Genomic DNA, 22,369 nt, shown 5'->3' with positions numbered 1-22,369 from the left:
TTTTTACTACTAGGGATTGAACTCAAGGACACTCAAACACTGAGTCACATCCTCAGCCCTATTTTTGTATTTTATTTAGAGACAGCATCTCACTGAGTTGCTTAGTTCCTCACTTTTGCTTAGGCTGGCTTTGAACTTATGATCCTCCTGCCTCAGCCTCCTGAGCCACTGGGATTACAGGCGTGCATGCCACTGTGCCTGGCCCAACACTAGTATTTTCAATCTTTAAACTTTTGGGTTCTATGGTTTCTCCAAATTTGTTCCTCCTTTTCAAAGTTGTTTTGGCTCTTCTTGGTAATTTGCAGTTCTATGTGAATTTTAGAATCTGCTTGTTAATCTTTATAAACATATGCTGAATGGGCTGGGGTTGTGGCTCAGTGGTAGAACACTTGTCTTGCATGTGTGGGGGCACTGGGTTCAATCCTCAGCACCACATAAACAAATAAAAGTATTGTGCCCATCTACAGCTTAAATTTTGTTTTTTTTAAAAAATAAACATTATGCTAGAATTTTAAATGGAAATTATCGAACCTAGATCAGTTTGGAGAATTAGTATGTATTATTGTCATGTGTTTTTATTTCTTATTTTACACATTATAAACTCCACTATGCATTTTTATTAGTTTTGTTTGATGCCAATTGTCAAAAATATATTATTTATATTGAGATATAATTTACATGTCACAGAATTTACCATTTAAAAGTATATGATTCTTGGGTTTTTTGGTATGTTTGTAAGGTTGTACAGTCATTGCTACTGTCTAATTCTAGAACATTTTTATCACCCAAAGTGAAACTCCCTATCTATTTAAATTATCTTTTAAAGAACTATAAATAATTTAAACATGTTTACTAGAATAAGGTATTTTTTACTATTGTTCTTTTGTATAGTTGCACATTGTTATCTAGTATCATTTATCTTTTATGTGGAACAAATCCTTGAACATTTTTTGCAGTGAGTCTGCTCATAATTTTATTCAACTATTGGGCTTTAAATTTTAAAAGCTATTTTTACTCAGCATAGAATTATACTGAGTATGAATTATACTCAGTATAGAATTCTAGGTTAACACTTTTTTTTCTTGTTCTTAGTACTTTTTAAGATGTTGACCCAATGTCTTCTTGCTTACATTGTTTTCAATGAGAAATCTGCAGTAATTCTTAGCTTTGTATTTTATGTAAATGTCTTTAAAAAAATCCAGCAGGTTTTAAGATGTTTTTCTTATCTCTGATTTTGCATAATTTGATTATTATATCTTGGGAATTGTTTTCTTCATGTTTCTTTCACTGTGAGCTTCTTTGAGTTTCTTAGATCTGTGGGTTTATAATTTTCATCAAATTTAAACAATATTAAATCATGATTTTTTTTCAAAAATTTTTTTTTCTTTCTTTCACTATCTTCTGGGATTCCAAGGATATGTTTTATTAGGCTGCTTAAATTTGTCACACAATATTGGAGCTCAGAGCCAAATTCTTGAAATTAACCAAAAAACAGCAAATGTGTACAACACACTCTATGCATTTTATTCCACTGAAAGCGGTAAAAGAATTGAGACCCAAAGTGAGAGTGATGCACCTCGCTCAATTATAACTACAATCCTTTTGAAAGTCTAAAAGACTTGGAAAAAGATTTTGATTAAAACTCTTCATGTAATTCTTGTCAGTTTTTCATTAATATGAACAGTTATAGCTGGGTATAGTGGCACATGCCTACAACAGCAGCTCAGGAGGCTGAGGCAGGAGGATCAAGAGTTCAAAGCTAGCCTCAGCAAAAAGTAAGGCACTAAGCAACTCAGTAAGACCCTGTCTCTACATAAAACACAAAATATGGCTGGGGATGTGGCTTAGTGGTCTAGTGACCCAAAGTTAAAAAAAAAACATAAATTTGTCACACAGTGCATAGGTTGTTTTTCCTTCTTTATTTTCCTTTTTTTTCTCTGTATGTTTTATTTCAAAACATTTCTATTAGGATTAATTCAAGTTAACTAATCCTTTTTTTTTTTTTTTTTTTTTGGTACCAGGGATTGAACTCAGGGTTACTCGATCACTGAGCCACATCCCTAGCCCTATTTTGTATTTTATTAGAGGCAGGGTCTCATTGAGTTGCTTAGTGCCTCGCTAAACTGCTGAGGCTGGCTTTGAACTCAAAGCCTGTGCCATTGTGCCCTACAATTTAACTAATCTTTTTATTTGTCTTACCCAATCTGCTGTCAATCCTAGATATGGTAGTTCTTATCTCTAAGTTCAATTTCAGTCTTTTAAATATTTTCTGTATTTAATTTTTCGACATGGAAAAATTATGATAATTGTTTTAATATCCCTGTCTACTAATTCTGACTTTTGTGTCAGCTTTGAGGTAAGTTTGATAGATTTTTTTTCATATTGTGAGTTATATTAATTTTTTCCATACTTGTTAACCTGGAAGTAATAGATATTATGTTTTTTTTACCTTGTTGAATGTTGGACAGTACTTTACTGAATACCAGAGAGGGATACTCTGCAGATCTCTGGGCTTATCTCACTATTCAATTCTTTCCTTTCTGATGCTGAAAACTCTGCCTGTCTTGTTCTCTGAGCTCCAATGATCATCAATTTGAGCATTCCTCTGGACTCTGCCAGGGTTTAAATTTAAAAATTTTTATTGGCCAATGATAATTGTATATCTTTAATGGGATACAGTGTGATGTTTTAGAAAATTTTAACATTGTGTATTGATCAACTTAGGATATTTAGGTTATCCATCATCTCAAACATTTATTGCTTCTTTGTGGTGAGAACACTCAAAATCATTTCTTCTAGCTATTTTGGGTATACTATACAATATTTTTATTATAATCATCCTCTATGTGATAGAGCACTAATACCAATTCCTCTTCTTTTGGCTGTGACTTTTTACCAGTTAAGTAATGTTTCCCTAACCTATTTCTCCTTTTCCTTTCCTGGTTCCTGATATCCATTATTCTGCTCAACAGTTTTATGAGCTCAGCATTTAGAGATTCCAAATACAAATGGAATCATGTAATATTCAATTATCTGGGCCTGGCATATTTCACTTAACATTGTGATCTGTAGTCCCATCAATGTTGTAGCAAATGAGAGGATTTGATCCTTTTTTATGGTTGAATGATATTCCATTAATATGTGTATACTTGTATAACACATTTTCTTTATCTGTTCATCACTGATGGACATCTGATTTGATTCCATATCTTGGCTATTGTAAATAGTGCTGCAATCAGCATTTTAAAATGTACTGAGATGAATGTATACTTGATTTTCAGTTTTTTCTTTTCTAAATGTGAATTTAAGTCATTAATTCTCCTCTAAGCTTAGCTTTATCTGCATCCCACAAATTTTTCATGTTTATTAATCAAGCAACTTATAATATGCTATAATTTCATCATTATTTTTTCTTATACGTGGGTTATTTAGAAGTTTTTTTTGCTTAATTTCCACATGTTATTCAACTTTCTAGGTTTTTTGCTACTGATTTCAGAAAATTGTTAGAGAACAAACCAGTATGTCATATGTCTTTAAAAAATTTTTGAGACTGGTGCTCAGCATGTAGAAAAGTTTGGTAGATGAGCTGTGGTTTTCAAAGGATTATCTGTTTCACAGTTGTTGGTTGCAGTTTTATAAAGTATACCTCTTTATTTCTGTTTTTAAAAATAGTCTTATATCAACTTTCTTTTAGTTTTTGCATTAAATTTATCTCATATCCTTTTATATGTTCTGTAGTCTTAAAGCTTAGATATATTTTATATATTTATTATACCTTTTTGTTTTAAAAATTAAATCTAATATTCATTTTTAATTATAGGATCTATTTTATGAAATTTAGTGGAATTATTGATATATTTGAGTTAAAAATATACCATCTGTGTACACCTCTTCTGTGTTCCTTTTTCTCTCTTTTTTTTGGTCTTTCTTTGGATGCATATTCTCCCTCTAATTTGGAATCTGTTTGTTATTTCATTTTGATTTTAGTTCTTACATTTGACAGCATCCAAGCTTTGTTTATAAATGTCTATTGTTAATTTGGGTTCTCAGTCTTTCCTCAGGTAAGGACTTCAAAGGCAGTTACCTCTTTTCTTGATGTATCTGCTCTTGTCGTGTATTAATTCTTTAAACGTTTTAAATTGCAGTCTTATTGTTTTATAATTATTTTTTATAGTCTGTGTTCTCTTAGATTTATAAATATATTTATTATTTTGTCAGTTTGCTATTTACCTTTTAACATTTTTGTTTTATATATATAATATATAATATATATATTATATTTAAAATCAGAGACATTTAATTTTTTGTTGGTTGAATCTATGTTATTTTCTTTAGATCTCTTGGTCTTGCTTAGGAAGGCCTTCTCACTCCAATATTACAAAAAATATTGCTCAAATTCTTATAAATTTGATTTGTATTAGACTCTGTGACTAGTTTTTCTGTATTAAGGATCTGGTTTAATTTTTTTTCAGGTGGTTAGCATGTCGACTCACCACTAGTTCTTAAATACCTATGCTCTTCCTCTGATTTTAAATACAACCTTAGTATAAAATGATATAATTAGTTTTTCTTAAAATAGGTCTTCTATTTTTATTATACCAATGATCTCTTTTAATTACTATAATATGTATTAATTAATATGAAATTGCAATGTGACAAAAACATTGCCTGGTATCCTGAAATAATGGGCCATTGCAATTGGGCAGGAATCTAATGGCTTCTGTTCTTTTAATCCCTAAACATATATCCCGATAAAATAACCAGCAGAGCTCTCTGGACAAAACTGTGACATAGGTGAAAGAGATGGTATTTTCTCCTTTCTTCTGAGCAGCTTTTTCCAGATCTTTGGGATTTCAGGGTCTTGGGGGTTCAGGGTCTTCATGCTATTCCAGGCTACACAGGGCTCTTCCCATGACCTGCTCTCTTGGGGTATTATCTGGTTCTCTGAACCTCTTTTTAAAAATCATATCTACAAAATTCTTCTCTTGCATGGTCTATATGGGAAAGATGCTGAGAAATTGATTTATATGAAGGCACTGATAACTGGTAAAGGTTTAATGCAGTCATGGCAAATGTGTAGCACAATACCTATGTATATTCTCCTGCATCTAAAATGACAGTCACAGAATAATTTTCTTTCTTTTTTTTTTTGTCCTGGTTCTGGACTTCACCATCCAACACAGCTACTCAACACAGAGACCCCAACATTTCACCAGAATTGTCGTGTGGGCTGGAAATCAATTTTCCACTCCTGAAATAATGTTTTGTTTTCTCAAGAGAAGCAAGCTTTGGAGAAATAGGGTCATGGTGGTAGCTTCATTACTTTCGCAGGGCTGCCACAACAAGGCACCAAACACTAGGTGGCTGAAAACAACAGAAACTTATTCTCTCGTGGTTGTGGAGGTTAAAAGTCCAAAGTCAAAGTGTTGTCAGGGCCGTGCTCTCTCTGGCAGTTCTAGGGCCGAATCCTCTCATGAATTTTCTAGCATGTGGTGTTTGCAGGCAATCATTGGTATTTCTTAGCTATTACATGTTGTCACTCTAGTCATATGTCCCAGTGTGTTCTCACATCATCTTTCCTTGTGCATGTGTCTTTGTGTCCAAATGTCTCCTTTTTATAAGGATGCCAGTCATATTGAATTAGAGCTTACCTTAATGACCTCATTTTAACTTGACTACCTCCATAATGACCCTGTGTCAGTCAGCTTTTTGTTGTTGTCATTAAAATACCCAAGAAACACAACTTAAAAAGAAAAGATTATTTAGGCTCATAGTTTCAGAGGTTTCAGTCCATGGTAGGCTGGCTCCATTGTTTCTGGGTTTAAGGTGAGGCAGAACATCATGGCAGAAGGGCATGACCGAGGAAATGCTCACCTAATGGTGGCCAGAAAGAAGACAGAGCCGGAGAGAAAGGGGCCAGGGATAAGATATATCCTTCCAGGGCATGTCCTCAGTGAGCTACTTCTTCCAACTAGGACTGGTATCCTGTAGTTTCCACTACTTCCAAATAATGGCAACTTGTTGATTCATCAATGGATTAATCCACTGATGGGGTTAGAGACTTCATGACCCAATCACCTTCCAAATCACCACTTTTGAACACTGCTGCACTGGGGACCAGTTCTTCAACACCTGAATCTTTGGTTGACATTTGACATCCAAACCATAATAGACTCCATTTCCGAATGTGGTCACATTCTGAGGGGGCTTAGTGTTTCAATAAATGAATTTTGAGGTGGAGGTGGAGGTGGAGTTACAATTCAACCATCACAGTCACACTCAAATCAAGTGCAGGTAAAAGCCTCATCACCTATGTATAAGAGCAGCCCTGTCAGGGACAATCAGTCCCATATGATAGTGAAAAAGTATTGAAGATAGTCATTATTATTAGTGCAGTTTAAGAGTTTCTGGGTTAAGAGTCATAAGCCAAACTTAAACCCTTCACTATTTCCTGAGGATTTAACAGGATTATTTCATATTTTTTCTTATTTAGTTTGATTTTAAAGGGATTTTGAGACAATGTGTATGCCTCACGAAATATCCTCTTTGTCTTTTCACTGTAGACCCAGCAATGCAAACAAGATCTAGGTCTGCATGTACTGCCACATTTCTAGAACAGGTGTTTGTTGTTTTTTTTTAAATGACATATTTTTGAGCTCAGGAAGGGAGAATCCAGTTCTGCTGTATTGACTTTTGGTATCACAAATTATAGGTCAACTAAAATTTATGAGCACAGGCTCAAGATGCTTCATGTGTGATTTAAGTTCATCTGTGGGAAATGAACAAAGGCATGAAGTAAATTATGAAGTGAGGAATAGTGTTCATTGACCATTTTTGAGAGTTTTTTGGTCAGCAGATTAGTCAATTCATGGTTAAAAAAATAATTTATCACACTGTGCTTTATGAGGGATTAGCTTCTTATTGCTTATGTGAAATAGGCATAATCTAATTTTATTATTAGTGCAGAACAAATGTGCTAAGTCTTGAAAGGTGTGCTCACCCAGGAATAGATAAAATCTATTCTTGAGGTTGAATTCATTTGATGCTATTTGGAAAAATGTTTCAGGTGATTAATTGGAAACCTGGTGTTCTCCCTTCCCTCTGCCCCTTCCTTTCTGTGCTGGGCATGGAACCCAGGATCTCACACACAATAGGCAAGTGCACTACCACGGAGCCACGCCCAAGCCCTTGCTGTTTCTTTAGTAGTTAAAATAAGTTCAATATTGATTCTTTATTAAGAAAATCATGACAGAAGGGCTGCCCTGCACTAGCTGTGCTAACAGAGATATAAATGATAGTAATGGAACACTCTCCTTGAGTTCCCAGTAGATGCCAGTTACTTTGTCAAGGAGTTTACATGATGGGTTAGTAAGCTTTTCATTGCTGTGACCAGCATACCTGACAAGAACACCTTAGAGGAGGGACAGTTTATTTTGGGCTCACAGTTACAGCAGTTTCAGTACACAGATGATCAAGTTCACTGCTGTGAACCCAAAGTGAGACAGAACATTATGGGGGAAAGGCAGGGTGGAGGAAAGCAGCTCACCTCATAGTGGCCAGAAAACAGAAAGAGGGAAACAGGAAGGTGCCACAAGGAAGATGCAGCCTTCCAGGGCATGTGCCCAGTGACCCACTTCCTCCAGCCATGCCCCACCTGCCTATTGTTACTACCCAGTTAGTCCATTTAAATGAGGATGGACCAATCAGGTTACAGCTCTCGAAACTGAATCATTTCACCTCTGAATATTCCTGCATTAGCACAGGAGCTTTGGAGGACACCTTATATCCAAATTATAACACATGAATTATTTTATTTAATCCCCCAAATTGGCAAAATTTATATGGATATTGTTTTACTATTATTCCAATAGTCAATTGCAGAGAAAATAAGAAATTTTACCATAGTCACAGTTGGTAAGTTGTGGACTCATGGTGCAGCCCTTTAACTACAATGGTGCATTGATGTCTCTTATTGTTCTGGTGGCTTGACAATTAACTTAAAAAATTATTTAGTTTTTAGCCGACAGGGAGACTATATTACATAGCAGGTTTATGTGCACTTTGGAATTATTCAAGCCTATGTCCAAATTTAAACTCACTTTTGTGTTCTCTTGAGCAAGATCCTTAATCTATGGTGAGCATGGTGGTGCACACCTATAATTCCAGTGGCTTTGGAGGCTGAGACAAGAGGATTATGAGTTCAAAACCAACCTCAGCAAATGCAAGGTGCTAGGCAACTCAGTGAGACCCTGTCTCTAAATAAAATACAAAATAGGGCTGGGGATGTGGCTCAGTGGTTCAGTGCCTCTGAGTTCAATTTCCCATTAACACCCCCCCCCAAAAAAAGATCTTTAATCTAGCTGAAACCCAGATTTCTTACTTTAAAGGAAGGGTAATAATACATCATATGTGGTACTGTGAGGACTACATTGCATCATAATTGAAAAATGAAAAAAAAAAAAAGAAACATTTGCAATAAAACTGGTTTTATTTCTCTCAAATTCTCTTTTTGGGTTGCATGATCAAGTGATTTGATTTCCATCTCTTAAACCTAAACCTGGCTCAGATGAAAGAAAAGTTGGTAAGGTAATTCTCTTTTCTGTTCCATTACTCTGTAGAAGATGGAACTGTCAAAAATTTTTAGGTTTAGCTTTGTAAGTAAACCACCTCTTTGTACAAGAGACCTTAGTGCAACGTACATTAAAAGTAAGGACATAAATATTCTAAAAGCAGATATTCAGCCATGGAGGCCTTGTTCTGGAGAGCTACATTAGGTTTGCTATGTAATTTGCAATGAGGGGAGTACTAATATTATTTCCTTCTCTCTCTTTTTCCAACCTTAATCTGTGAATTTCAGCAGAATCATTCATTGACCTTTTTTTGCCATTCCTACACTGTACAAAGAGATTAAGTTTGATTCTATTTGCCAACCTCAGGGCAACCAGGATGACAGGAGAAAGGAGTCCATAGTTCCTTGCTTTAATTTTACAAAACATTGCATTTCTGCTTAGAGAGCTGACAGAAGTTTTAAAAATAGTTTTAGATTTTCTAGTGTTCAGTGTCTTTATTGAGGCCATCTATTTTTGGAAAAAGATAACTTCTTAAAATTAAGAGTACCAAGCTTAGGCATAGCCTTTAAAAACAAACTTTGTAATTTTTGCTTTAATGGCAGCAAAATTAGTGAATTGTCTTATATACATGGCTTCTAACATTCTGTGATTGTTTTCCTGTTGACTTGTTATATATGCATGCTCACTAGTTCCATTGTTTGACTCACAAATATCTGTCTTTGGTTTCAAACTGTATGTGTAAGCATTGTTGGGCGATGCTAACCATTTATAATTTTCTTACTTTCCTAATGAAGAAATGGCATAGAATGGTCAACAATTAATTGCCTAGCAACAAAGGATTTTCAAGCAAGCTTCTGTTTTTTTAGGATCAGGGAAAAGGAAACTCATCCATGTACTTGGTCATGACTGGAGCAGAATTTTACCACCATAGCTCTTCTTAACAGCAATAGATGCCAGCAGATTATGACTCCATCTGTGGAGTTATTGCCCTGAGAAATAATATTTCAATTGTACCTATCTCTGTGAAATATCTCTAGAAAGACTTTCTTTTCCTTTGTGCTTTGAAACATATAACATCAATGTACTAACTGTCCTTACATCCAATCTTGTCAGGAACGTGGACAGCAGAAGTGTAGTGTAAGAGTTTTTTAAAATTTGAAATACTGAATGAAAACGGTGAAGTCTACTGGAAACCTTACTAATAGCCAATGTTCAAGCATTTCTCCATGTTTGTATATTGCCTGGAAATAAGAAATATTTGAAATAATCTGAAGAGTCTTGGTAGAAGAATTTTCATTCAATAATGTAAGGACAAACATTCTCTAAGTTGGTGGTCTGACATTCCATGAAAGTCTCAACTCAGTCGTGTCGTACCAACAAGCACTGTCTTCAACCCATATTGCTTAAAAAGTACATTAAAAAAAAGTGTGGTGCAAACTAATGCATTGGTGTAAATGTAAACATGACAAATGTTTAGAGAACTAAGCTTTACCCTACTTAATGCTTCATATATAATTTTCAGTGAGGTTATCTTTAGAATTAACCTCTGATATTTCTAAGCAAAGTTCACTAATCTGGATCTTTTCTGGGGTGCCATGGAGTTTTAGGTTATTGTTTTAGATACATAGAATTGCTGCTGTTCTTCTGAGACTTGTCTGAAGAGGGGCTGGCTTTCCTAATTCCTAATGCAGCAGCAGTAAGAACAATATTTGGCACTTATGAGGCTCCTCTTCTCCGTTTCAAAGCACTTTACAAATATCAATTAATTGCTTTGAATGGGGAGCTCTGCAGCTGCTGGGAGAAAAAAAAAAGCACACAGTGATTGGCTCATTATCATTTACAGCTGTTGAAAATGTTCTTCAAAGAAATAATTACAGATCTTCATATATATTTAAAGAAAAAGGAGCTGGAGGAAGGGTACTAAGGGTCTTCTTGAACAAATGACTCTTGTCTTTCCATTTTGTTTTGAGAGCAGCAGCTTTATTACAAACAATTATCTTCCCCCTGGACAAAAAAGAAGAAAGCACTGTGCCATCCCCTTCTCCAAGTAAATGCAAGATAGTAAATCCTCTTTTGGAAAATAATCTCACCACTTTTCAATTTCGATCTGTTCAGAATTTTTGTTTATCAGTAATTGGGCTGCTGCTGGACTTGGCCTGATGCAACCTTATTTAATGTCTGATCCGATGTTGGCTTTGTCCAGCTTTAATTATGCATGAAAACAGAACAAGTAGACAATAATTGATAGTGCTTCTTGCATTGTTTTCGACAGAGCTTTATCTCCATAAGGGGACCAAAAGAAACCGTCCAAACTGTCTCCCTGTCACCAGGGAGAAATACAGGCTGCCCTAGCTATAGAAACAGATTTCTTTCCTTTTCTTTTTCATTCTTTTTTTCTTTTTTCCTCCCCTTCTTTTTTTTTCTTTTTTCTTTCATAATGTGAATCTCCTGGACGGGCAGATAAGCTGCTAATTCTATTAATTTTCTTATCAAAATCAGCAAGGTAACCAAAGCTTCCAATTTAGTGATTTATTATCCTGAGCAAGCTGTGCGGAGTATGCCTTTCATATTCTGTAATTGGCACTAGAGGGGAAGAGACTTTCAAGGGAGATGCACTCAGCTAACCGTTTCCATTTCAATTGACTATTGAGCAAACAAATGGAGTGTCCTTTCATTGGCTTAAATCATTTTAAATGATAAAGCTAGCAATTCTGCATTTGAATATATGCCAGCAGATATCTGTGCTGGCAATGCTGACCCCTATGACATTAAAATATGAGCATAATAACATCTCTGTATAGGATTTGCTATCAATAAAATATCCAAGTGCGATATGTTAATTGACATGCAAAAGGCCAAAATTGATCACATATGTAATCTGACCCTTATTATTAACCACCCCAAAGCCCCTGAAAATAAACATGTGAGTGTTGTATTCTTTTGTATGTGAAAGTTGATTGCATAAGCAGTGGACTCAGTATTTAAGCATTAAAATATCAGTATCAAAGGCAGGGGCATTCCCAGTTTTCCAACTGGGAGAGAAAGTGGTTATGAGTTAGATGCTAGAGGTGAGTGAGACTGAAATATGGATATGGAAAGGAGACTTGGTTTGGGATGGAAACCAGTGACTTCTTGTTTGGTGTCATTTGAAAGGCTTGGAAAGGCTCCTCTGTCCCAGGTTTTACTCTTGGTAAAATATAAACTTGAATTGTAGGCATTTTTTCCTTTATGACCCAATCTTCCTTTAAAAAGTAAATTTGATAAAACAATTGCCCTCTTCTAATTTAATGGTTGCAAAGAATCCTACACGTATGTTGCCTTCCTCAAATCTAAGAGCTTTGCTTTCACAGAAAATGCTTAGAGAAGTTAAGTATCATACATATTGCTTAGATGCTTGAGAGGTTAAATAACTTGTCTGATTGCACTTGGTTAGAAAGTTAGCTGGGATCTGAATTCAGAACCATGAGATACGAAACTCTGTTTTCTAATCAGTGGATATTACTCTTGCCTCAGACTTGTATTTCTGGAAGAAATAAGACCGTAGGCCCTTAAATGTTAAATATAAATCACACCTTGAATTACACCATACCCAAACCCTTGAATTAGTTTTTGGTACTTAAAACTTCAAAGAAAACTCGTATTAAAAATTGAATCACTTTTTCTCATGATATATTTCTCAAGAATGATGGTATTTTGACAATTTAGAACTTCCCTCCTGATTCTTGGGGATTTTTTTTCCCTCCTCACATTTCCTGAAAGGAACAAGCCAGGGGACTGTGTTCCCTTGTAAAGCGCTGTCCATGGTGCCAATGGCCGGGAAATGTACTGCAGGAGGGTGCACAATGATTTAGACATTTGTTTGGGCTTTTAATCTTTTCTCATCTACACGCACCACCAAAATAAAAACCAGTGAAGTATGTACCCTATAAATCTGCTTGTTCTCTCACTCCTCAGAAATATTTCAGAAAGAACTTGACACTTGTAATCAGAACTGGGCTTAGATGCTGCCTCCTTTCGAGTCAGCCATACTACCCCCCTCTTCCTTTTCCATTTTAAACAGCATGAAAGTAGGCGAGGCCAGAAGGGCCTGGGCTGGGGAAGCACTACTGTCGGAAGGATGTAAAATCTACTTAGGTGAGATGAATTTCCCCGAGACTGCCAGTGTGTGGATTATTGAGTTAAGAGAAGAGCAAGTTGAGAGGGCAGGAAGTATTGTAAATTAGGTGGGGAGAAGCCACCAAGCTCCACGTAGGGTTCAGCAGAAAAACAGGTGTGTGGCAGAAGTGGCACAGCAATGTTCTTTGAGAATAGAATAGCAAAAGGTTTTGTAGATTATTTGTATACGGACGGATCTTGACAACAATGACGAAGATTATAGTCTAGAGAAAGACTATTTGGGAACTTAATAGAGGAAAGTCGGTAATAATTATGATGGGGTAATTCCCCTGGAATTCCAGTACTTTTACAATCAGTGAGAGTTAAAAATGGCCCATGTTGTAGAGAGGACATAGGGAAAAAGCCAAAGAAAGGGGGAAAAAGACAAATTTGTGTTTGTGGATAATTACTATTTATAAAGCACTCTTTGTCTTTGCTGTTCTATGTACTTTCCATGTGTTAACTCTTAAGATATTATTTCCATGTTAGGCACGAAGAAATCACTTGATCCCCTGTCTATGCTCTAAATTGTCTTACAAAAACATAGTAGGTGTGATAAATTTTGGAATTCTTGTATATTTACTATTAATGAAATGCAAGCTATAAAAGCATGGATACTGTGGACTAAAAAGAGAAAGAAAACATATGGAACCAAAAAGTCTGAGAACAGTTGACAGTGGTTTGAATAAAGATGTAAGACAATATATACTCTGATTGCTAATAGTATCAATCCATAAAAATTCTCTCATCTTCAGTGTAACAGGGAATAAAGTATCTGCTATCCACTGTACAAAAAAATAATTTGGAATTAAATAAAAGCAGATAACTATAAGGCAAAGCTTCATTGGGAATAAAGTCCTTTGCAAAAGCAGGGTATGATTTTATAGTGACCCTGTGTGTTTTTCAAGGATGAGTGATGCTTCATAAAGCAGCTAGGATAAAACAGGAACTCTATTCTTCACTTGCTTCCAAGTTTCCATCTGTATCTCCTATGTGCAAAGGTGACTTTGACTTCAAAGGGCAATGAGAATTGGATCTGGTATGAAAATGGGACTAGGAAATATATGGTCTTTCAGGAAAAGGTCATTATATACAGTACAGGAGCTCAACTTTTATTTTGATTAAATACTTTTTTCAGTGGGATTTACTAGCTAATTACTTCCTTAGCTTTGTGGCTTGGCAAGACTTACCTGATCTATAATGTCTACTGAAGGACTCAGAAGCCTCAAGGTTTGTGTGCTTTTATGTAAAATTATTAATATTAATAATAATTAACCATAAATGGTAACTAGGATGGGCCAGATGGCCTTTCCTTCTTTCAAAAACTTCTTTATGTTCTTAGTTATAGAAAAAGTAGAGGTGATAATGCAAAGACACAAGTGACATTTTAAATTGAATTATTGATCTTGGAGTGGAGTTTAAATAATTTACTCAACAAGGGGACTGCCTTTCATTTGTATCACATTGGAGGCTCTAAATACCATCTGCTTATGATCAAGGAAAACTTTTTGTCTGTTTGTAGTCACGCTGAGTTCAGGATTCCTATTGGACTCATTCTTAAGACCCTCATCCATTAATCACTGCTATTAGTTGGTATCACTGGTAATTAGTCTTTTAAGTTGCATCCAGATGGAATGTATAAATTATTAGAAGTTTCCTACCAGACACAAGTGTAGATGATTCATGGACCTATGACATTTGCCTGTGCTGTGTTCCTGATAAGGAAGTGCAGTTGGAAAGACTTCACACTTTTTCTTGGTTTCAATAATTGCTGATTCTTACTTCTGCTGTGTCTGGAAACACACAGGCTGAGTTCTTTTGAAAATTTCAGGCCTATTTTGCATTTTTTTTCATCATCTCAACCTCTTTTGGTTCCCTGTTCTTTAATATCATAGTATGTCATGGCAGTCTTGTCTGCAGTGGGTATAGTGTTGCCAGGAATCTCCTTGCTTGGCCAGTGATAGGGGAGTAGGGATGGTAGGGATGGGACAGTTGACTAGATTAGACTGTTTTTGATGGGAACCTATTCTTGAATTATGTTTCATGTAACTGAAATCCTAACCTAGACACGTGAGGTCTGGAATGTAGTTAAAGGGAAGAGAGTTGGCTATGAGGTTTATGCTCAATCTCTGGTACCTTTTTCCTGATTATTCACCTTCCTGGCAAAATCCTTCCTCTAGAAAAGCTGTAGAATCACCTACATCATTCCATGCCTGTATTCAATCAGTGCAGCATTTCTGGAGAAAGCAAGATGAAATACTGATAGGACTATAAATTTATGATTACTATGTAATTTTTAGTGAATAAGTTATAAATCTGACAAGTGAGTTTAAGCAATAATGGAAATTTATTGGCTTATGTAAGTGGAAAACTAAAGGATTGGTGAAGCCATGGCTGGATTTAGGCATTCAAATGCTATCATTAGGGTTCTGCTTTTCTTTGCAGCTCGGTGACAAGATGGCATCTGGAAGCCTTAATTAGACTGACATTATCTTAATGCTTTTGATAGCAGTGAGAGGGAAAAGACAGTCTTTGTGATGATGGCGGTGAAATTTTCAGGCTGACACTGACTGGCCTGGCTTGGGTCAGGTTCACTCTTGGACCAATAGTACAAGGTAGTCTTATGTCTAGGTGTAGGATCATGGTCCAGGCTGGATCTGCTTAAATCTCTTGGGACAAGCAGCATAAAGTAGAGTAGTGGAGGGCAACATGCTTGTCAAAATTGAAACTCAAAAGGGTTCTCAAAATTTCTTGATGCTCCTGTCATAACCTTTTGGTCTAAGCTGCACTTTTATTCCTAAGGACAAATATTTTAAGCCATCTCCACTTCTATCAAACTCCATATCTCTTCCCACATCACCCCAACTTTTTCTCCGATTCTAAGAGATGAGTGACCTTTCTTTCTACTTTACAAAGAAACTTGAAGCCAACAGATGGAAAGCCCCACCATCAATTTCTTCCTACCTAACAATTATGCAAATATAAAGGCTTACTTTAGCATGTATCCTCTTCCCTTCTGTTACATTGGAACAGGGGCTTCTCTTTCTATTTATGGCCAGTACCATCATCTGCACTTTTTCCTGCTTCTAAAACCCATGTAAAAATCATCACCTGATTTTTTCTGTGTACATTCTACTGTATGTTCCTACCTGGAATATTCCTATTCACAATCCTTTTTACTTTTTAAGAAAACTCTTCACTATTGCTATATCTCTTCTCTAGCTACTGCCTAAAATATTTTTTTTTTCATGCAAAATCAAACTTGTAAGTGATGATAATCCTTGTTATCTCCATTTTCTCACTTACCACTTGTTTCTCAACCCACTCTAGTCTAGCTTTGACCAAAATAGCAAACCTTTTTACATCCCTTCTGCTAAAAGCTCTTCACTGTCTGTCCATTGATTTCAGGATAAAAATAAAAATTCCCCAGTTGGTTTAGAAGGCCTTGAATGGTCTGGTTCCTATGGAAATCTCCAGCCACATCTTTTGTCACTCTCCTCATTTCACACTACGATCATCTCCTCTTAGTTTCTCATATACACTACCTCATATTCTCAGCAGGAACAAGCTGTGTGACTGAGAAGAGAGTGATAGGAACTATTCACAATGATGTGGGCACAACTAAGGGAAGCCAACAACAGAGATTGTTATGGTTTGGATAGAAGGTGTACCCCCCAAAAAACTCCTGTGTTAAATGATTAGAATGTGAGAGCTGTGGCCTAATCAGTCCATCCTAGTTTGAATGGACTGAATGAGTGGTAACTGTAGGCAGATGGGGCATGGCTGGAGGAGGTAGCTCACTGGAGTCATTCCCTGGAAGGGTTCATCTTCCCCATGGCCTCTTCCTCCTTCCTTCTCTCTGCTTCCCGGATGACATGAGGCAAGCAACTTCCCTCCCCTGTACCATGCAGTCATCATGTGCCATCTCATGAGCATTGGACTCACCCAGCCATGGACTAAACCCTTAGAACTGTGAGCCAAAACAAAAACTTCCTTTTCTAGTTGTTCTTGTTTTGGTCAGAGTGATGTAAAGCTGAGTAACAGAGAGATTAAATATCTTAAAGCTATTACCAAGAATCTAGTCTCTATAGGTATAATAGAAGGAATAATTAATTACAGGTTCCTGAGCTATCCTGACCTGTAGCTATAGGATCAGGCTACCCAACTGGAAGTGAGCCTTATAGGAAAAAAGATCACATCCATTGTCAACCCAAGACCCATCAGGAGGAAAGTGAGGAGATTATATACCCTAAACAATGGGATAAATGTAAGCAGGCAAAGGCTATAGAGAGGTTAGCTTTTGTGGGTACAAGGCAAGGGAGAGAAGGGTAGTGAGTGAACCAGGAAGGGCAGTGGATAATTTCTAGCTCTTTCTCACCATGGCAGTTTTACGTATGTTGCTCCTCTGTCTGGTTGCCCTTGTTGGATGCTGATCCTCTTTTTCATTCTTTATTCATTTCATTTCCTTTTCATTCTTCAAACCTCAGCTCATGTGTCTTATTTCTTAGGGAAAATATCGTTCACCAAATAATAAGTTAAGACCCTTCATCATGGAGTTAGGTTCTTTCCTTCTCACCACTTATCTCAGTTTGCAATTATCCTTCTATTAGTGTGATAATTTAGTCAATGTGTGTATCCTCCATGATGTTCTATAATTCTCTTGTCTGGGGACTATGTCTGTGTTAACTCATAGTGGAATCCCTAGGTTTTAGTACACAATGCTTAGTTCACTAAATTTCTGCTGAATAAGCAGACTAAAATATTATGGCTTTAATATTTGTGTTCCCTTCTCCTGAATTCATGTTGAAATCCTAACTCCTAAATGCTAATATTAAGTAAAGAGGGCTGGGGATGTGGCTCAAGCGGTAGTACACTCTCCTGGCATGCGCGGGGCACTGGGTTCGATCCTCAGCACTGCATAAAAATAAAATAAAGATGTGTGTCCACTGAAAACTAAAAAATAAATATTAAAAAAACTTTCTCTCTCTCTTTAAAAAAAAAGAAGTAGGGATTTTGAGGAGGAGAGGAGATGAGGATGAAGTCTGCATGAACGGGATTACTATTTTTTTATAAAAGAGGCCTAGAGGGCTGGGGATGTGGCTCAAGTGGTAGCACGCTATCCTGGCATGCATGAGGCACTGGGTTTGATCCTTTATAAAAATAAAGTTATGAAAAACATTGTTCTACAAATGTGAAATAAATTAAAAAAAGGGGGGGGCGCCTAGAACTGGGGCATGATGGTGCACATCTGAAGTCCCAGTTACTCCAGAAGCTGAGGTGGGAGGGTCACTTGAGCCTATGAATTTGGGACCTGCTTGTGCAAAATAGCAGACCCCATTAAAAAAAAAAAAGCCAAAAAGAGTTTGCTCCTTCCACCAAGTGAAGGTGTGAAGACCGATTAGAAACAGATCCTAGTCACCAAATCTGATGGTGCCTTTATCTTGGATTTCTCAGCTTCCAGAATTGTGAGAAGTATCTGTTGTTTATTAACCACCTAGTCTAAGGGTCACTTGTTAGAGAAATATGAACAGACTAAGATGGTGTAATAAAAGAACATTAAGATATTGCCAAATTTCATTTATGAATGTGCTATGGATCTTTTCATTATTCTACTACCTTTGGACTTTGTTTCTATTATATTATTTGTTTTGGTCTTTGTTGTTTTGCTAGGTGGACAGATTCTACTCTACTTTGGTCTGGTGTGCATAACACTGCCTGTTGAAACTCATGAGTCTCTAATAACGTTTCCTCAGTGTTTTTTTTTTTTTTTGCCTTGTTAAACTTGAGATTGGTCAGTCATCTTTAGCTGAATGTAAAATGTCTGATTGACACCAGCATGCTTCTCTTTCTAAAGCAAGAAAGGAATAAATGCCCTAAAATTGACATACATGGGCACTGTCAAGTGTTCTGGCTTCTTTGCCATCTCAGTTCAGCTCAGTTAACACATATTTATCAAGTGTCTGCTGTATGCAACACAGTGTTCAGGTTTGGAAATGTGAAGATGAATAGGACAGAAACCTACTTTTAAGAAGTTTTGACTTTGGAGTAGACACATTTTTTCCCCCCAAATTTAATTCTGTTTAATTCCTCAGAGAAGGAGAAGGACCTATATTTTAAACATAAAAATAAATGTTGCTAAAAAATTAAGGCATTGATAATTAAGTCCTCTGCCTTAGCCATACATACAGAACTGATAAAGCTAGATGAGACTCAGGAAAGAGACAAGAACAGGAACCCTTGGGACTCTGTTCTATGGCAAGAACCCAACAAGTCTGCCAATTCATGCTCTTTGTTTAAAATACAGAGCAGTGGGAGAGGAAGAATTGGTATACCAGGGGAGTGTGTGGCCCTGGAGAAAGCTAGAACAGGCTGATAACAGACATAAAGTATCTTACAGGGCAGAGGAAGGGAAAGTCTTCATTTAACACCCCTTCCTCATCTGGGTTGGGTTACTGGTTATGGCTGGTTCAGCTGTCGAGTGTGCTGAGCTCTCTCTGCATCTTCACTCTTTCTTTGGCATACAACTCAGGGAAGGTCATTTACAATATTGCTGTGATGCCACTATGGGAGTAGTGAGGTGGTTAGAGCCTAGAAGCATCCCATTCGCCACTAGCAGGAGGGGCAACTTCACATAAATACTGCAAAAGGAGTAGTCCTTGCCCTTGTGTTGAATTTGGTGAAGCTGAAAGTTGGGCCCATGAGCTCTCCCCAGCTCTGAAGCACATTAAATACTGGTGCTAAATTATAGGATCCACCTGAGTCTACTATGCCCAATGTAGAGAGAAGCTTTTCTCTGGTGGTAAGGCTAACCACCACTTATTTTTTTTTTTTCAGGACTACAGCACACTCTTCACACACCATGCTGCTGCCCATTCAGTAGCATGAGCTCCAGGGTGGCCTTCTGCCCTTGACTGGACAGCATCCATCACAGAAAGGGCTGGCCACGTACTTCTCAGTATGCTGTGCCTCTTTTTAGTCTTCACCTTTCCCCTGTTTTCAAGGGGGTTGCGTAATCTATTCAGGAATCCCAGGTGTTGTTGCTCAATTTGTTGAGGCTCTGGCCAGGCAGAGCACAGGAGAGGTCCTCCAGGGCCTCCCCAGAACCCACTTCATACTTCTGTAATGTTCTTCTCTGTTCAGATGGAATTCAGTTTTACTGGAAAAAGTCCTGTCAGCCTTGTCTGCTTGGACACTGAGGGCTTGCTGGGCTATCTTAGGGTTTTGGTCAGTATGCATTTCTCAGAATATACTTGGAACAATCACCACAAGCATACATCTTTATAGCCAATTTAGCCTGTTGGACCCTGTGCATGCCATGGCAAGAATGTTCATCTTCAGCATCAGTTTGTAGATGGTAAAGCATCACTGACAAGTTTTTCAAAGGGAGACTTTGTCTGTGCAATGGGTGAGGGCTTCCAAGAAGAGGTATGGCTGGTGCAACATCCCTTCTTTTACAGTGCACCTCACTGAACTGGTTCCAGCCTCCCACCAGCTCAAACTCCACCTTCACAGTCTTTTACAGAAGCTCCTCAACTTTAAGCTATAATTAGGACTCACAGTCAGTATCTTCTCTGTTAGCATCAGAATGTATACTTTGCCCTGAACAGAACCTGTCGTCTCCTTCATCTGCTGCAGTCTCTTCTCCATCCCCTCTGCACATCCTGTTGCTTTCTCCAGCTTCCTTAACACTATGTGTCTGAAAATAGCAGCCTTGAAATGAGTAGAGCTGATCCACCAATTCCTGCAATTTTCTGCAAGATCTGCTTGATTTCTTCCTCTCCATCAGCCATCATTTCCAAGCCACCATAATTAATTAATTAATATAAAGGCTGGTAAGAGCAGTGATTAGAAATAGATTTTCTGTGAAGTTAATGAAGCTTAAACTTTAGTACTCTCATTTGTTGGGCCTGTTCCAAAGCCCAGGCAAAGTGCTCACACGATCATGTTTTTATAAAATTTGCAACTGTTAGCTATTTGAGCCAAGTAAGAGCATACTCTTTCTACTCTGACCATACATCTCAACGTCCTCTTGAATTAAGTAGTTTAAGAGTAGCAGCAGGCATTTTGGGATTTGGATAAGGGGTAGTCAAATTGATGATGTGTTTTGTTTGCACTTTGTGTGATATAGTTCCATGTTTTTAAGTCACTTTCATGTATATTTAAGACTTCTAATCATCTTGGTGTAGAAATGGCTTCTAGAAATGCTTGTGTTGCCCTTGACTTGACCTTGTCACATGAAGATTCAGGGCTAGAATTGTGAGATGTTATGAATATGTTCCTCAGCCCTAACATAAAAAGGATGTTAGTAGAGATAAAGCAAGATTCTAAATGTGTGGAACCAGAAGCTAATCTGTGGAAATTTCCCTGATAATGCACTATGTAAAATTATAAGTCAAGACTTTGTTTTTCTCATTGATGTCTAGTTTATTTTTATTTTTAATTAAATAATTTTATTGGTGCATTATAAATATACATAGTAGTAGAATTTTTTTCTACATATTTGTACATGCATACATTATAACGGTATAATTTGGTCAATTTCATTCCCCAGTACCTCTCCTTTCCTTTCTCTCCTCCCTCCCTCTGGTCCTATTCTTCTGTTATATGGGTCACCCTCTTGATGTCTAGTTTAAACAAAAGATCTTTCACAATTATAAACAACTTTTTTTTTGATGTGGATCACATGATATAGGAATTTTTAGAAATTCTTTGTAGTAATATAGAGAGTTTGTGAATAATTTAATATTTTATGAAACCCAAGTCTCATTAATAAAAATAAATTTTGATCAACTGTGGCTGAGTTAAGACTGAATTCCATTTCTTCTCCCTTTATGGAAAATGATATTGTAAAATAATTGTCATATTAAGAGGCAATAAAGAACATGCAATCAGAAAGAGGAAAAACAAGTAGGAAAGTTATTCTAGAAGTGTCAGGCAGTTAATTAGCTAAACACAATGTTCTTTTTCTGTTTTCTGGTAGATGATGTATTTTTAGCCTTTCAAAATTTGTAACTTGAGTGCTTTTTCATTATAAATAATATTTATTTTGCATTCTAATTTTGTAATTGCTTAAATAGGGTTGTGAAAATTGTGCTAGCTTCAGGACCCACAACCTGGAATTTGCACCCTGTGGTTGTAGAGGATTTGGATAAGGAGACTTTGCAGTTCTGAATTGTGGCAGTAAAGAAAAGGCAGTGATCAGATACTTCTTCAAAGAGGGCACATTTAAGCTGAGGTCTAGAGATTGAATAGGAGTTTTCCAGATAAACTCTCCAAATTGAAGTTGGACTTGCCCATATCATGGAATTTCTTTTTAGTTTTGTAATAGGGCACGTTTGATTTACTGCTTCCTTTGGAGTATTTGTCTTCATTTTATAACTGGTTTTAGAGAGAAGAACTTTTTTGGGGAGTCAATAGGGTCCTGTAGATTAATTTTGAGTCCCCTATGGAGAATCATAGCCAGGAACTGGTGGAACCTCCCCCAGGGTATTTGGGACTCCTGGCACAGACAGGAATGTTTGAGAGCTTAGGTAACCATTTTCTTGCATCTGCATAAAATCCAGCTTTATTCTGGGTTCAGTTCTTTGGCATGGACAACAATCCTACAGTCACCAAACTTGTTGGTGAGCCACAGCCAGGAGGAT

The 22,369-nt window shown here is 36.9% G+C and overlaps 1 pseudogene; it reads right to left on the bottom strand.

The window, feature by feature from the left end:
- Positions 1 to 19,260: 19,260 nt before the first annotated feature.
- Positions 19,261 to 20,518, bottom strand: LOC143398417 (tetratricopeptide repeat protein 5 pseudogene; annotated as a pseudogene).
- Between the last annotated feature and the right edge of the window lie 1,851 nt (positions 20,519 to 22,369).

This window comes from Callospermophilus lateralis, chromosome 4 (assembly GCF_048772815.1).
Source record: "Callospermophilus lateralis isolate mCalLat2 chromosome 4, mCalLat2.hap1, whole genome shotgun sequence".
Classification (NCBI taxonomy): Eukaryota; Metazoa; Chordata; class Mammalia; order Rodentia; family Sciuridae; genus Callospermophilus; species Callospermophilus lateralis.
Note: the sequence above shows the minus strand (reverse complement) of the source record. Positions and strands in the feature narration are given on the sequence as shown.